The following is a 13,907-nucleotide window of genomic DNA, read 5'->3' on the forward strand; positions in this document are numbered from 1 at the left end:
TTTTTTCATAGATATTAAGCAATTTGCGGTTCAACTGTCGTCTCAATCGCGTCTTCGTGTCTTGGAACAAATTTCGTTCGTTAACTCTTCTATCTAGGAATACACTTTGAGAGTATTCAGACGAGACTTTGTCATTTATTTTCAGCAAGCCGTATTCCCTATCAGTCTACTGACATCGACTAAAATCCTCTGTCTAGACGCTCGCGGTCGCCGAGGCTGGTTTGAACTTTCCCGCCGCGCGGCGGTAGACGCCACCGTCGCCTCAAGATGGCGGAGATGCGGCAGCGCGTCGTCGGGTGGCGTTGTGCGCGCCAAGCCCGCTTGAACTCTCAAACGTACTTTTACGTTCGCACTGGTTAGTCGTGTGTCGCCGGAGCAGGTGGATTACGTTCTTCTGGGGAAAGCGGCGGCCCGTGCAGAAACGTCAATCACCGGGCAGCATAATAATCGGCCGGTGAGTGAAAACGCCACATTACGCGCTCTGCGTCGCACTTTCGAGCTCGCTCCGGAAACTAAACAGAAGGAAGAAGTCAGCCGAATTTTCCCTCGAACACCGCCTCTGGGCGCGCGCGCGCGACCCGCGAACGAGATGGAAAAGATCTTTCTGGACACACCATACGCGCGCGCACAGCTTGAACTTTCTATTTCGGCATTTTTACGAAGGAGCGAGCGAGCGAGCGAGCGATAGAAGGACGCGACTAACGCGGAGGCGGCACGCAAAGGTCGCACAAATCGCGCGTTGCGAGCCGCCTGTCGTCGTCGCAGGATGCCTCGCCGCGGAAGGATAACGCGTACACGTGTACGCGCGCGTGTGTACGCGTGTGTTCGTGTGTCCTCGCTCGCGAACGACGACCGGTCGCTCGGGTGTCACACACTCGCTTCGTTCGTTCGATGACATCGAGACCAATTCGCCTTTATCGCGCTTATTTACCTCCTCGACTCCGTGGAACCGAGACCGTCGCGATATCTCGCGCGTACAGGAAGTTCCCGATTTTCCGGTCGCCCAGTCGCTGCGGCGCGCACACACACTTTGGTCCCGGAGATTTCCATTCCGCACACGCTTGATTTATTTGTCGTGCGTTTGTACACTCGGGAGACCGTTGTGTTTACGTGCGCCGTGTGCTCTCTCGTGCACGTTTTGGCGCGCGCAAGCGCGCCTCGAACAATTCGACTGATAGTCGTTTAGAAAGTCGCGAGAGGAGACACGATCGGAGCGGGACGACGATCGTCTCCCGGCCGACGACCGGTCGGGACGAAGGGCCGGATTAATTGTAAACAATGCGAGTGACCTCGCGCGAAACGGCTCGTATTTCTCGGCGCAGCGCGCGCCGCGAATTGACTCAAGGACTCGCGTCGCGAAAACGCACCGCGCGCTCGCGAGTACACCCACCTTCAAATGTCAGAAGTACTTTTACCGCGGGACTTGCTCGCCGCTCACGAGCGAGCAAGAGAGTGACCGAGCGAGCGAGCCAACGTTCGTTCGTTCGTTCATTCGTTCGTTCGTTCGTTCGTTCGTTTTTCCCTCCTTTGACCGAAACGGGATTTTCGCGAGTTTCACGATGCGCGATCGTCGACCACGCTCGTAAACATGTTTAGTCGGTCCGCTGAGCAGTTCTCGTCGGATGTTACTTCGAGCGATTAGATTAGAAAGCTCGCGTCGCCGCTTTGCGTATTTGGTGTTGTTTCTCATGTGTGCCGAGTGTCGGAAGAATTAACATTTCGTCCTGCGAACACACGCTCGCTTCTTCCTTCTGTGCGCGAATCGTTCTCCTCGCCATACACATTTTTTTTACGCGGAGAGAATTTATATGTATGTGCATATTTTTTTCGTAAAAATCTTCTTTTCAATTTTTCAATCCTTTTAGTAGTCCAAGGATAGGCTGTCAGTAAGGATTATCGTGCTACGGAATATAGCAAATTTCAGTAAAAGTATAGCAAATGTTTTAAGGCCCCTCACATTGTTTATCTCTTTTTAATAACGTCAGAAGCGAGAAAATGCATGCTGAAAATTCTTGCGAAATACAAATATATATCCATAAAGTAACATTTGCAATCGATTAAACAAATTTGTAAGATATTCCGTGCACTTTCCTTTTGCTCTAACAGTCAATAATTTGTCGTAAAGTAACATGTCAATAATTTGTCGTAAAGTAACATGACATATAATTCATCTTCTTAACCTATTTTTTTTGTCTATTTTTATTCAGATTAATTTACAATTATTGATTGTTAGAGCAAAAAGGGAGTCCACAAATTTATTTAATTGATTGCAAGTGTTACTTTATGGATATATACTTTTATTTCAATGTATTTCGCAAGAATTTTTAGCATACATTTTCTCACTTCTGACGTCATTAAAGAGATAAACAATACGAGGGTTACAAACCTGAAATCGAGTAAATTTAAATAAAGAGAATTTTGATTTAAGATTCTTGGCCTCTCGCATCGTCTATCTCTTTTTAATGACGTCAGAAACAAAAAGTTCATGCTAAAAATTCTTGCGAAATACGTTGAAATAAAAATATATATCCATAAAGTAACATTTGCAATCGATTAAACAAATTTGTAAGATATTCCGTGCACTTTCCTTTTGCTCTAACAGTCAATAATTTGTCGTAAAGTAACATGTCAATAATTTGTCGTAAAGTAACATGACATATAATTCATCTTCTTAACCTATTTTTTTTGTCTATTTTTATTCAGATTAATTTACAATTATTGATTGTTAGAGCAAAAAGGGAGTCCACAAATTTATTTAATTGATTGCAAGTGTTACTTTATGGATATATACTTTTATTTCAATGTATTTCGCAAGAATTTTTAGCATACATTTTCTCACTTCTGACGTCATTAAAGAGATAAACAATACGAGGGTTACAAACCTGAAATCGAGTAAATTTAAATAAAGAGAATTTTGATTTAAGATTCTTGGCCTCTCGCATCGTCTATCTCTTTTTAATGACGTCAGAAACAAAAAGTTCATGCTAAAAATTCTTGCGAAATACGTTGAAATAAAAATATATATCCATAAAGTAACATTTGCAATCGATTAAACAAATTTGTAAGATATTCCGTGCACTTTCCTTTTGCTCTAACAGTCAATAATTTGTCGTAAAGTAATGTGTCATGTAATTTATCTTCTTAACCTATTTCTTCGCTTATTTCTATTCATGCTAATTTACAACAAATTATTGATCGTTAGAGCAAAAGGGAAGTACTCGGAATCTTACAAATTTGTTAAATGATTGCAAGCGTTACTTTATGCATATATATTTTTATTTCGACTCATTTTGCAAGAATTTTTAGCATGCATTTTCTCGCTTCTGACGTCATTAAAAAGAGATAGACAATGCGAGGAGCCAGGAGCCTTAACAGCACATTTCATTTCCTGAAATATCTTAGTAGCACGCATGAAATGAAAGGATAGAGTGTATTGCAGAATTATTTTTTAGTTACAAAGTTCTGTAGTAATTTTTACCATAAAATTTCCTGTCCATGTAGGATGTACTACATAATATACGCGCATAACACACGCATACACGTGTATGCGCGCGAATAATATGTATAATTAATCTCGCTCATCAACAATGTGTCGTAATTCCCGCCGTTTCTCCGTTTCAAAATTCTTGTGAAATTTCCCGCAGCGAGACGTCACTCGCGCGAGGAAACGCAAGGTCACGGAAGACACCGTAAATTCTTGCATTCTTCATAAACGGATCCGCAACGACAGTAACGGAATTCCGCGGATTACGGTATCCGAGCGTGTCGTGCGGGCCGCCGAGCTAATCAGCGTCGCGCGATCAGAGTCCTACGACGACGTGCGTCGATTGATTGAGCCGGGCCGTTGGCTTTCAATTAGCCGCGGGATTAATCCGTCCACCCAGTGTGTGGAAACGCGTAACACTCGCATGTCGACCTGGGCGGCTGCGTTCGTTCGCGCGTGTGCGTGAACTGGTCGCAGGTACGCGAGAGTCCGTCGCTGACAAAAGCGACCGGTTTAATGGCTAAGCGAATCGGCTTTTAAAGAGTCACCCGGTGCACACGCAGCGGAAGACGCATTGACGTGAGCGAGAGAGACATGAGATAGAGAAAGAGAGAGAGAGAGAGAGAGGAGCAGCCGGTGCGTGGCTTGCAGACTCGAACCTGCCATTCCGACAGGACTTGATGGCATCACGTCACGACAACTATGTCTGCGAATCCCCACGCCGTTCTCTTAACCGTGTATCTTTACGTGTCTTATCACTTTTCTCAAATAATCCGCGCGTGACCGCTCTTAATTTGACGCGGCCGTGTTGAACGAGCGATGTCACGACGCTCGTCTCATCGGGAGAACAAGTTGACAGTGACGATATAAAATAAGTCCAGGCCCATAATAAGTGTGGGGTGAAACAATTATGGACGCCCACTTATTGATCCTCCATATGCATGTTTCCGCCAATATTGATGAGCCTTTTATTCTGGCCCGTTTATTTAGGTCTTTGTCTGAATAGAGTTTAAACTCAAGTTACGGATTAATCAACGTTGGTAGGAACGGACATTAGTCATTGACACTCTAGAAAAGTCTGACTTTTCTTACGACCAGTGACTTGTTGGAAGCATTGAGCGCAGGCAAGAAGTTTTACTTGCACTGCTGCTCGAATGAAAAACGAGGTTTTTTTCTTGGGTTGTCAATGACTATGGCGGTATCGATAATCGGGTGTTTTGCCGTAGTAGACCTTCAGCCTTTTGCTCCAAAGCTAAGATTGAAACGTAATTTCTAGCAAAAAGCGTTTCCCGCACCGCCAAGAAATAATAATGCTTGAGGTTAGGGATTGCGGTGTCTGGTAGTGCGGGGGAAACGTCTTTTGTGTGCTGAGAAAAACTTTTTTTATTAAGTATTACTATGATTTGGCGATAATAACCTTATATGCGTATTGCTATTATCACACGGAAAAAAGGTTTGGTTGAATTAACCAAATATCTGGTCGAATATGAACGATCCAGAAATTCCGATTGAAGACCCAAATTCTGTTTAAGTCAACCAAAAATCTTGGAACTTAAACAGAATTCGGGTTACTTTAATCGGAATTTCTAGATCGTTCATATTCGAGATATTCGGTTAATTCAACCAAACTTTTTTTTCCGTGCATTATCGCGTTAAGGCTCCTGGCTTTCGCATTGTCTATCTCTTTTTAATGACGTCAAAAGCGAGAAAATACATGCTAAAAATTCTTGCGAAAAACATTGAAATAAAAGGATGTATCTATAAAGCGACACTTGCAATCGATTAAATAAATCTGTGAAATATTTCGTGCACTCCTCTTTTCCTTTAATAGTCAATAATAATTTTCCTTTAATAGTCAATAATTTGTCATAAATTAACGTGATATACACTTCATCTTCTTAACCTATTTCTTCGCATTCAGAATAATTTACAATAAATTATTGTAATTTGATTGTTAGAGTAAAAGGGGAATGCATGAAATATCTTAAATTTGTTTAATCGATTACAAGTGTTACTTTATGGATATATATTTTTATTTCAACGTATTTCGCAAGAATTTTTAGCATGAACTTTTTGTTTCTGACGTCATTAAAAAGAGATAGACGATGCGAGAGGCCAAGAATCTTAAATCAAAATTCTCTTTATTTAAATTTACTCGATTTCAGATTTGTAACCCTCGTATTGTTTATCTCTTTAATGACGTTAGAAGCGAGAAAATGTATGCTAAAAATTTTTGCGAAATACATTGAAATAAAAGTATATATCTATAAAGTAACACTTGCAATCAATTAAATAAATTTGTGGACTCCCTTTTTGCTCTAACAATCAATAATTGTAAATTAATCTGAATAAAAATAGACAAAAAAATAGGTTAAGAAGAATTATATGTCATGTTACTTTATGACAAATTATTGACATGTTATTTTACGAATAATTATTGACTGTTAGAGCAAAAAGAAAGTGCACGGAATATTTTACAAATTTGTTTAATCGATTGCAAGTGTTACTTGATGGATATATATTTGTATTTCGCAAGAATTTTCAGCATGCATTTCTTTGCTTCTGACGTCATTAAAAAAGAGATAGACAATGCGAGGGTCCAGCAGCCTTAAAACAATCAAAAGATATGTTTGGGGCCAGAAACAAGTAGAATTTTAGTCAAATCAAACATCTTTCCTCTCAGTGTTGTAAGAGCTTATTGTATCTACATCGTAGACCGGGACTGGAACGTGATGTAACGATAGAGACAATGCGAGATAAAGTATGGAACACGAAGTAGTGTCTCATACGTCTCGGCGGCGAATGAAACGATAGCGATCTCGAAGTAGGTTGGACCTGCGCGCAGAACCCGCAGACCCGCACTCCACGTCGGCGACGTGGATATACGGGTGAGTCACCCGGTATAGGCGAAGGTAGCAATTTATTAAAGAGACGAAAAAAGCACGGAAACACCGGTCGTGTCAGACGGACGGTGGTTTGCTCTCTAGATGGCGAAAACAATTTGCATTTTCGTGCGCTATCGCGGCGCACGATAATGTCGCAGATGGCGGCGCGTCCTGCACGGATTCTGAGTGCATTCCGATTGCGCGTGCAGTCGGACGGCCTCGTCCACTGCTTACGACACCACTGTGCGCGGGTGTGTAGCAGGTAAACGAAGTGGTACCGCGAAGGAACGTCGACTGTGTTGTTTTCGTTTCTCTTGGTCTCCATTTTCCGGCGCATATGCGGTCCCCCTGCAAAATGTCAGCTGCAAACGTTTGACACGGGCCCTGACAAAATGCCCACTCTCTTAAAGTGAATCAGTGAACAGTCACTGATGTCGGTTATAAGTATAGCACTGAGAACTTTCAGTGCTATATTTATAACTGCAAGTCAGTGTATATTCACTGTTTTCAGTGATGTTTGACTGATTCATTTTAAGGGAACTGGAGGCTCAGATTGCCTGAAAATCGTGCTTGTTCTTTCACAATTTTTTATGACAAACTGAATGAATACGCGAAAGTGTTATTTTGACCTGTATTTATACAATATATAAAGAGAAGAAAAATGTAATTTTGATGATCAAATACTCAATATAAATATACATGCAGTTACATGCAGTTAAAATATATTTCGTTTTTCTTTTCAAGATCGTCATTTTGCAGTAATATCTTGACTCTCGATGGTTCAATTAAGCTGAATTTTAGGTAGAAAATTTCCGTAAGCTTGTCGTTATCGTGTGGATCACTATAATAGAAATTGAATAAAAGTTAACAAAATTGCAAATATCTTAATGGAATATTATTACATTTTTTCAGTTCCTTTATAGTAAAAAAAAATTAATATTTCAAAATTAAATATTTTCTGTTAGTAGTTCACACGATAACGACAACCTTACGGAAATTTTCTACCTAAAATTCAGCTCCACCAAATGAACCACCAAGAGTCAAGATATTGAAAAGATATTGAAAAGAAAAAGGAAATATATTTTAACTGCATGTACTATACACTTATATTGAGTATTTGATCATCAAAATTTTATTTTTCTTCTCTTTATATGTTACATAAATACACGTCAAAATAACACTTTCGCATATTCATTCAGTTTGTCATAAAAAATTGTGAAAGAACAAACACGATTTTCAGGTAATCTGACTCTCCAGTCCCCTTAAGAAAGCACGTTGTCATTTTGTTTTTCAGCACGATGTGCATTGACTCAGGGCCCGTATTTTTGAAATTATTACATATTAGTAAGTTTCATTTTGCAGTTATTTTATGATATAATTACACTTGCACTAAGAGAGAAATATGGTTACTTTCGCCCCCAACAAAACTGTTCTGCAATTTTAACCACCAAAATAGTTAGAATCAGGGTTGGGAAAGTTACTTTTTAAAAGTAACTAGTTACAGTTACAGTTCCCTTTGCTGAAAATGTAACTAGTCACAGTTACAAGTTACTGGTTATGAAAAATAACTAATTACAGTTACTCAAAAAGTAACGAGTCGTTACTTTTAAATTACTTTCTTGAAATGATTGTAAACTATTATTGTACAAAAATTCAAAAATCTTATATTTTAAGCTTTACTAAAATATAAGAATAGAATTTTGTAATTAATATCTATCACATTAATTAGTCTATCCATTTAATAAATTTCAAATCTGTACTTAATATAATACAAATTTAATGATAGCCTTGTAGAAGTAAAAGAATTTAATCACATGCTCCATAAATGTGTTGAAAAATATATTAAATTAATATACGATTACTATATAATTTTAATTTTATTTTACGTTCCCCAAGTAACTATTAAAGTAACTGTTAAAAAAGTTACAAGTTACTAAAAATAAGTAACTAGGTTAAGTTACAGTTATCTTTCTAATAATACTATCTATTTAAATAGTTAAAATAATCATTGTTTTAGTAAGTGTTATTAGAAAGATGGTTATTCTAACTATTTAAAATTACAAAACAGTTTTGTTAGGGGCAAAAGTAACCATATTTTTCTCTCAGAGTGCGCAAAGGAACTTACATATACGCGAAATTTTTAAGAATATGAGTTCTGATCGTAAGCAATCTTCGAATAGCCGGTGCATTGATTCTCCACGAATGTCAGCGCGGTAGAAATCGATAATACCAGTGGATGTTTGCTGAATAAGAATGAATCGTTGAATTACAGCGAATATTCCTTAGATCGGGCTTTATTAAAGAAAATATTTTATGTCAAATCGGAGGAAAACGACAAAAAACATTACTCACTCTCCTCAGTGCACAGAAAAAGAATATTATAGTCCTTTTTATTTTTTAAATTTCACTGAATTTCGAGCAAGAAAAAACAGACAGTAAGTCCGTCTTCCTAAGAAACATGGCAAATTCTTTAATAGCACTATACTTTGTTATAAAATTATCTCTCCGTGTAGAATCAACGATGACGCGTCTTTTTTTGTCCACGACAGGATTATGAAAGGAAATTGTCAATTAGATTCTAATTTTATTAACAGCGTTCTACTTTTTACGACGGAATTTCCGCCGGTTTATTCCGCCGGGATTTCGATCTTTTACTCTTTCGCGTAAGGAAGGTATACTTACTCTCTCGAGGGAACGACTCGCACCTGTTAGAGTTACCAGGAATCTCGCACCTGTATTACTTAACACAGACATCAGTCCTCCGGTTCAGCGTGAAACGTGCCGAGGAAAGATATGCCTCGATAATCCTACTTATAGAATTAATCACTTATCTCCGCAAAGTACGACAACTCTAAGGAAGATTGTACGCCCTCGCACGTTAGATATTTCTCTTAACAAGCTACTTTTGAAACTTTGGATGTTTTTATCGTACTCTTGTGTTGCCTATCTCTATGCAACATAAGTCATCCTGAGATACTTATCGTAATAACTCAACGATAACGTGAGAGTCTTCCGTGGATATTTACTGTAATTCCTGCAATGCTTATCAGAATGTGAAACAGAAAGAAATTTAGGTATCAATCTCATATGCTGCTAAGAAAAGCGGTTACATTCAATTTATTTGACTTCTTTCAAGTAATAGTTATCTTCGACGAAGAGTATTTTCTTGAAATAAGAAATATAATCGTAAGGCTCTGAGAAAATAAAATCTAAAATAGCTATAGTTAGGTCTGTGAGAGCCAAAACTAAATGGTCGTGTTAGATAAATAAATTTACAATATTGGACGAAAAATATGATCAATATTATATGTATTATATGTTTCGGTTACACATTGGAATCTTCTTCAATAATATAAATTATCAACAAAGTTATTTGCTCGCATATATACTTGAATACAGATTGAGTAAGAGCCGTCTTACTCAATCTGTATTCAAATATGTATACGAGCAAATAACTGTTGATAATTTATAGTAATGAAGAAAGTTCCAATGTGTAACCGAAACGTATAATATATGTTATATATTAGTCATATTTTTGATTCGATATTGTAAATTTATTTATCTAACACGACCATCTAGTTTTGGCTCTCATAGGCCTAATTATAGTTATTTTAGTATTTTCTTAATAATGGTTGTAAAGTCACACTTGTCACAAATCTTGGAGAAGTTCATCATCGTGCACTCAAAAGAAGAATTTAGCAAGAATATTATAACACTTTGTCGAGAGAAAAGTTGACTCAACCCTATGTGGTAAGCAAACTGCGCGACTCTTTGTCTTAATTAAATATTCTTGGTTAGAATGCTAAACTTGCTAGTGTTCAGAGTGTACTTTGAACAAATGTTATACTTAGGAGGAACTTGCGACAGATTTGTCAATGTGCAAACTTACGAGACAGTCGAAACAAGTAACATTCACTCGAACGTAATGTGTGCTTTGTCGCGTGTGTAGAAAAGCCGTCGTTCTGACAATTTTATCTCAAACGCCCGTGGTGAGTTGAGCTTATGTAACGGTGCGGCCCTACGGATGACTCACCCGGTACACGGAGAAATGTCGACCTTCTGCAGTCGACGACACAATGCAGGCATGCACGAAAATGCGGGCGTGAAAGAGATCCACGCGACGGTCAAGAGCACGGTCGAAGGGATCAATTAGCCGTCCGAAAGCGTTTTGCAGGTCTCATTTTTTCTCTCTCTCTCTCTCTCTCTCTCTCTCTCTCTCTCAGTAGGTGGCTTTGGGCATAGGTCATTTAATGACCTATGCCCTTACACCAATATTATGTTTGTTTAAGGGGACTGGAGAGTCAGTTTGCTTGAAAATCGAGCTTGTTCTTTCACAAAATTTTTCTGACAAACTGAACGAATATGCGAAAGTGTTACTTTGACGTGTATTTATACAACATATAAAGAGAAGTAAAATATAATTTTGATGATCAAATACTGCAGTTAAAATTTATTTCGTTTTTCTTTTCAAGATCGTCATTTTGCAGTAATATCTTGACTCTCGGTGGTTCAATTAAGCTGAATTTTAGGTAGAAAATTTCCGTAAGTTTGTCGTTATCGTGTGAACCATTAGAATAGAAATTGAGTAAAAGTTAACAAAATTGCAAATATCTTAATGGAATATTATTAAATTTTCAGTTCCTTTATAGTAAAAAAAATTAATATTATTTCAAAATTAAATATTTTCACGAGTTTGTCAGTGGTTCACACGATAACGACAAGCTTACAGAAATTTTTTACCTAAAATTCAGCTTAATTGAACCATCGAGAGTCAAGATATTACTGCAAAATGACGATCGTGAAAAGAAAAACTAAATATATTTTAACTGCATGTATACTTATATTGAGTATTTGATCATCAAAATTATATTTTTCTTCTCTTTATATGTTGTATAAATACACGTCAAAATAACACTTTCGCATATTCATACAGTTTGTCATAAAAAATTGTGAAAGAATAAACACGATTTTCAGACAATCTGACCCTCCAGTCCCCTTAATGCTAAGATGTTTAATCTTTACAAGACTTGATGCGTGTTATCCAAAAATTTAATAATAGCTGTAAAGACTCCACGTTGTTCTGTAAGTGAGAAAGCAGCTCTGAATATGTCATCTAATTGATAAAATCCATATTTGCGTAGTTCAAGAAGCAGTTTGATTCCTCTTGATATTTGGACGTTTTGCGGATCGAACGTTGCTTTATGGTGTCGCGAACGGTATCGATTACAAGATCGGCGGGATCGGATTTACACGCGCGCACTTAGACGAGCCGCGGGCTTTAGCGGAGCTGTAGAAAATGCAATTCGCCACTGAGAATCGATGACTCGCGAATTCGACGCGCAGGCAGACGTGATTGATCGTCGCGTGCTAGTCGTCGGAGCCCAGCTCGTCGGAGCGGATTTTGATTTCGGTGAAGCGACTCGTGAATTATCGGCCTCGCGTATACATTATTTATGAGTCCAATTAGCGGGAACGGCCGTGTGTTGCCGCCCGACGGTTGTGCCGTGAGACGGCGGACGTATCTGCCGGATAAAACGCGCCACGTAACCGTCGAGATCGGCAATCGTCATTGGCCGCGAAACGCGTTTTATTCCGACGATTATCGTCTGACTTGCATTCCTCGCGAGTCTCCCACGAGACTCGCATGCAGAATTCGTCATTGCGCACTGAGCAAGAAAGTGTTTAGCATTTGTGTCGCTATATAATCGCGTTAGTAAGGAAGACTATTTTGATAGGAAATGTTACTATATATACGAGGTGAATATTACAGTCTCTTTCAGTAGATATTTCTTTTCAAATTTGTTACATTTTCAGTTGTCCATAAATCGACTGCCAGTAAGGTCCATTTTGCCAATAAATTACACTGAGAGAAAAAAATTGTTGGAATAACTATAATGTCACTACATTAAATAATAATATTAAATAATAATCTCACTATATTTTATAGTTCATTTCTCAAACATATATTTATAGTTCATCTAAATATAAAGATATAGCAGAATGAATACAGATTTATAGTCACCATTTTATTACTCTATGTGTATAATAAAGCACACTTTGGGAATATAATTACATGTATCTATATTTGCCAAATATTCCAACTGTGTTGACTATACAAAATTTCTCTTACCATTCAATATTTGCCATCTTACTATATTTTTTATTTGAAATAATTATGATTCTTGGTAAAAGTTTTACATGAGTCAATTATACTATGCTTATTGTAAATATTACAAACATTATGGTGAAATTTATTATAAAAATGATATTTCTAACTATGATCTTTTTACTATGCCATTATAGTTCCAAATATCATACATTTTTCTTTCAGCGTAGCAAATCTCGCCAGAAATACAGTAAATGTTTCAATAGTATCTTTCAGTTCCTGAAATATACAAACAGCGCACACTGAGAGAAAAAAATAGTTGGAATAACTATAATCTCACTATATTTTATAGTTTGTTTTGGCTTCAAACATATATTTATAGTTCATCTAAACATGAAAATATAGTAGAATGAACGCAGATTTATAGTCACCATCTTATTACTCTATATATATGGTAAAGTACCTTTTGGGAATATAGTTACATGTACCTATATTTGCCAAATATTCCAATTGTATTGACTATATAAAAAGTTAATTTCTCTTACCATTCAATATTTGCCATCTTACCATATTTTTTATTTCAAATAATTATAATTCTTGGTAAAAATTTTACACGGGTCAGTTATACTATACTTATATTGTAAATATTACAAATATTATGGTAACATTTACTATAAAAATTATATTCCTAACTATAATATTTTTACTATGCCATTATAGTTCCAAATATCATACATTTTTCTCTCAGTGCATATGAGATGAGAAGACAGTCAATCACGACAAAATGTCGATCTATTCCTTGGTTACAAAGCTCTGCAGTAATTTTTACTAAAAAATTCTCTCCGTCGACAATAATCTTGCACGTAGATTCCCATTGCTACTTTTTCGCCAAAACAACGGGAGGATCGAGTTGGCCCCGAAAGTAGCAATAGTTTTCTGGCAAAGTTAATCGTTTCTTCTCTCAGTGCGCAAAAAATCGCGAACCTCTCATGTGCTTCACGGTTGCGCTCTCGATTCTTCGAAACGTGAATGTTGATCGTGACGAATAGATAAATGTTGCCGAATAATATTTACTTTTGCGCCGTAACAACGATTTTCAAGGCTGCGCGACTAGCGAAGGCGCGATCAGAGTCGGAAAACTATCACGTCGCGCGGAAACGCTCATCTCCACTCGATAACCTTCGTTCGCGCATTGTCGACACGGAAATTATACGCCGCGAATCCATCAATTTCGTTCCACCGACTACTCTGTCTCTGTCTGGTAACTTCCGTAATCGTAATCGACGTCAGATCGGTGATGTAAAAAGCCCGTGCGCGCTGATAATTCTGAATTATGAAATTCCTGCCGCGCTTGATCGAGTAGCCGGGAATTTTCCGACAGAGGGAGAGAGAGAGAGAGAGAGAGAGAGAGAGAGAGAGAGAGAGAGAGAGA

General features: G+C 37.9%; 1 protein-coding gene across 1 annotated transcript in view; it reads left to right on the forward strand.

Annotated features, from left to right (window-relative positions):
* The first annotated feature begins 312 nt into the window (after positions 1 to 312).
* LOC116844513 (PTB domain-containing engulfment adapter protein 1-like) overlaps positions 313 to 13,907 on the forward strand; it is an 84,439-nt gene continuing 70,844 nt past the window's right edge. The window contains exon 1 of the mRNA XM_032816123.1: positions 313 to 454. The gene's annotated coding sequence lies outside the window, so the exon portion shown is untranslated. The remainder of the gene's footprint in view (positions 455 to 13,907) is intronic.

Source organism: Odontomachus brunneus, unplaced genomic scaffold (assembly GCF_010583005.1).
Source record: "Odontomachus brunneus isolate Ranch 3 - 2012 unplaced genomic scaffold, Obru_v1 Obru_scaffold_042, whole genome shotgun sequence".
Lineage (NCBI taxonomy): Eukaryota > Metazoa > Arthropoda > Insecta > Hymenoptera > Formicidae > Odontomachus > Odontomachus brunneus.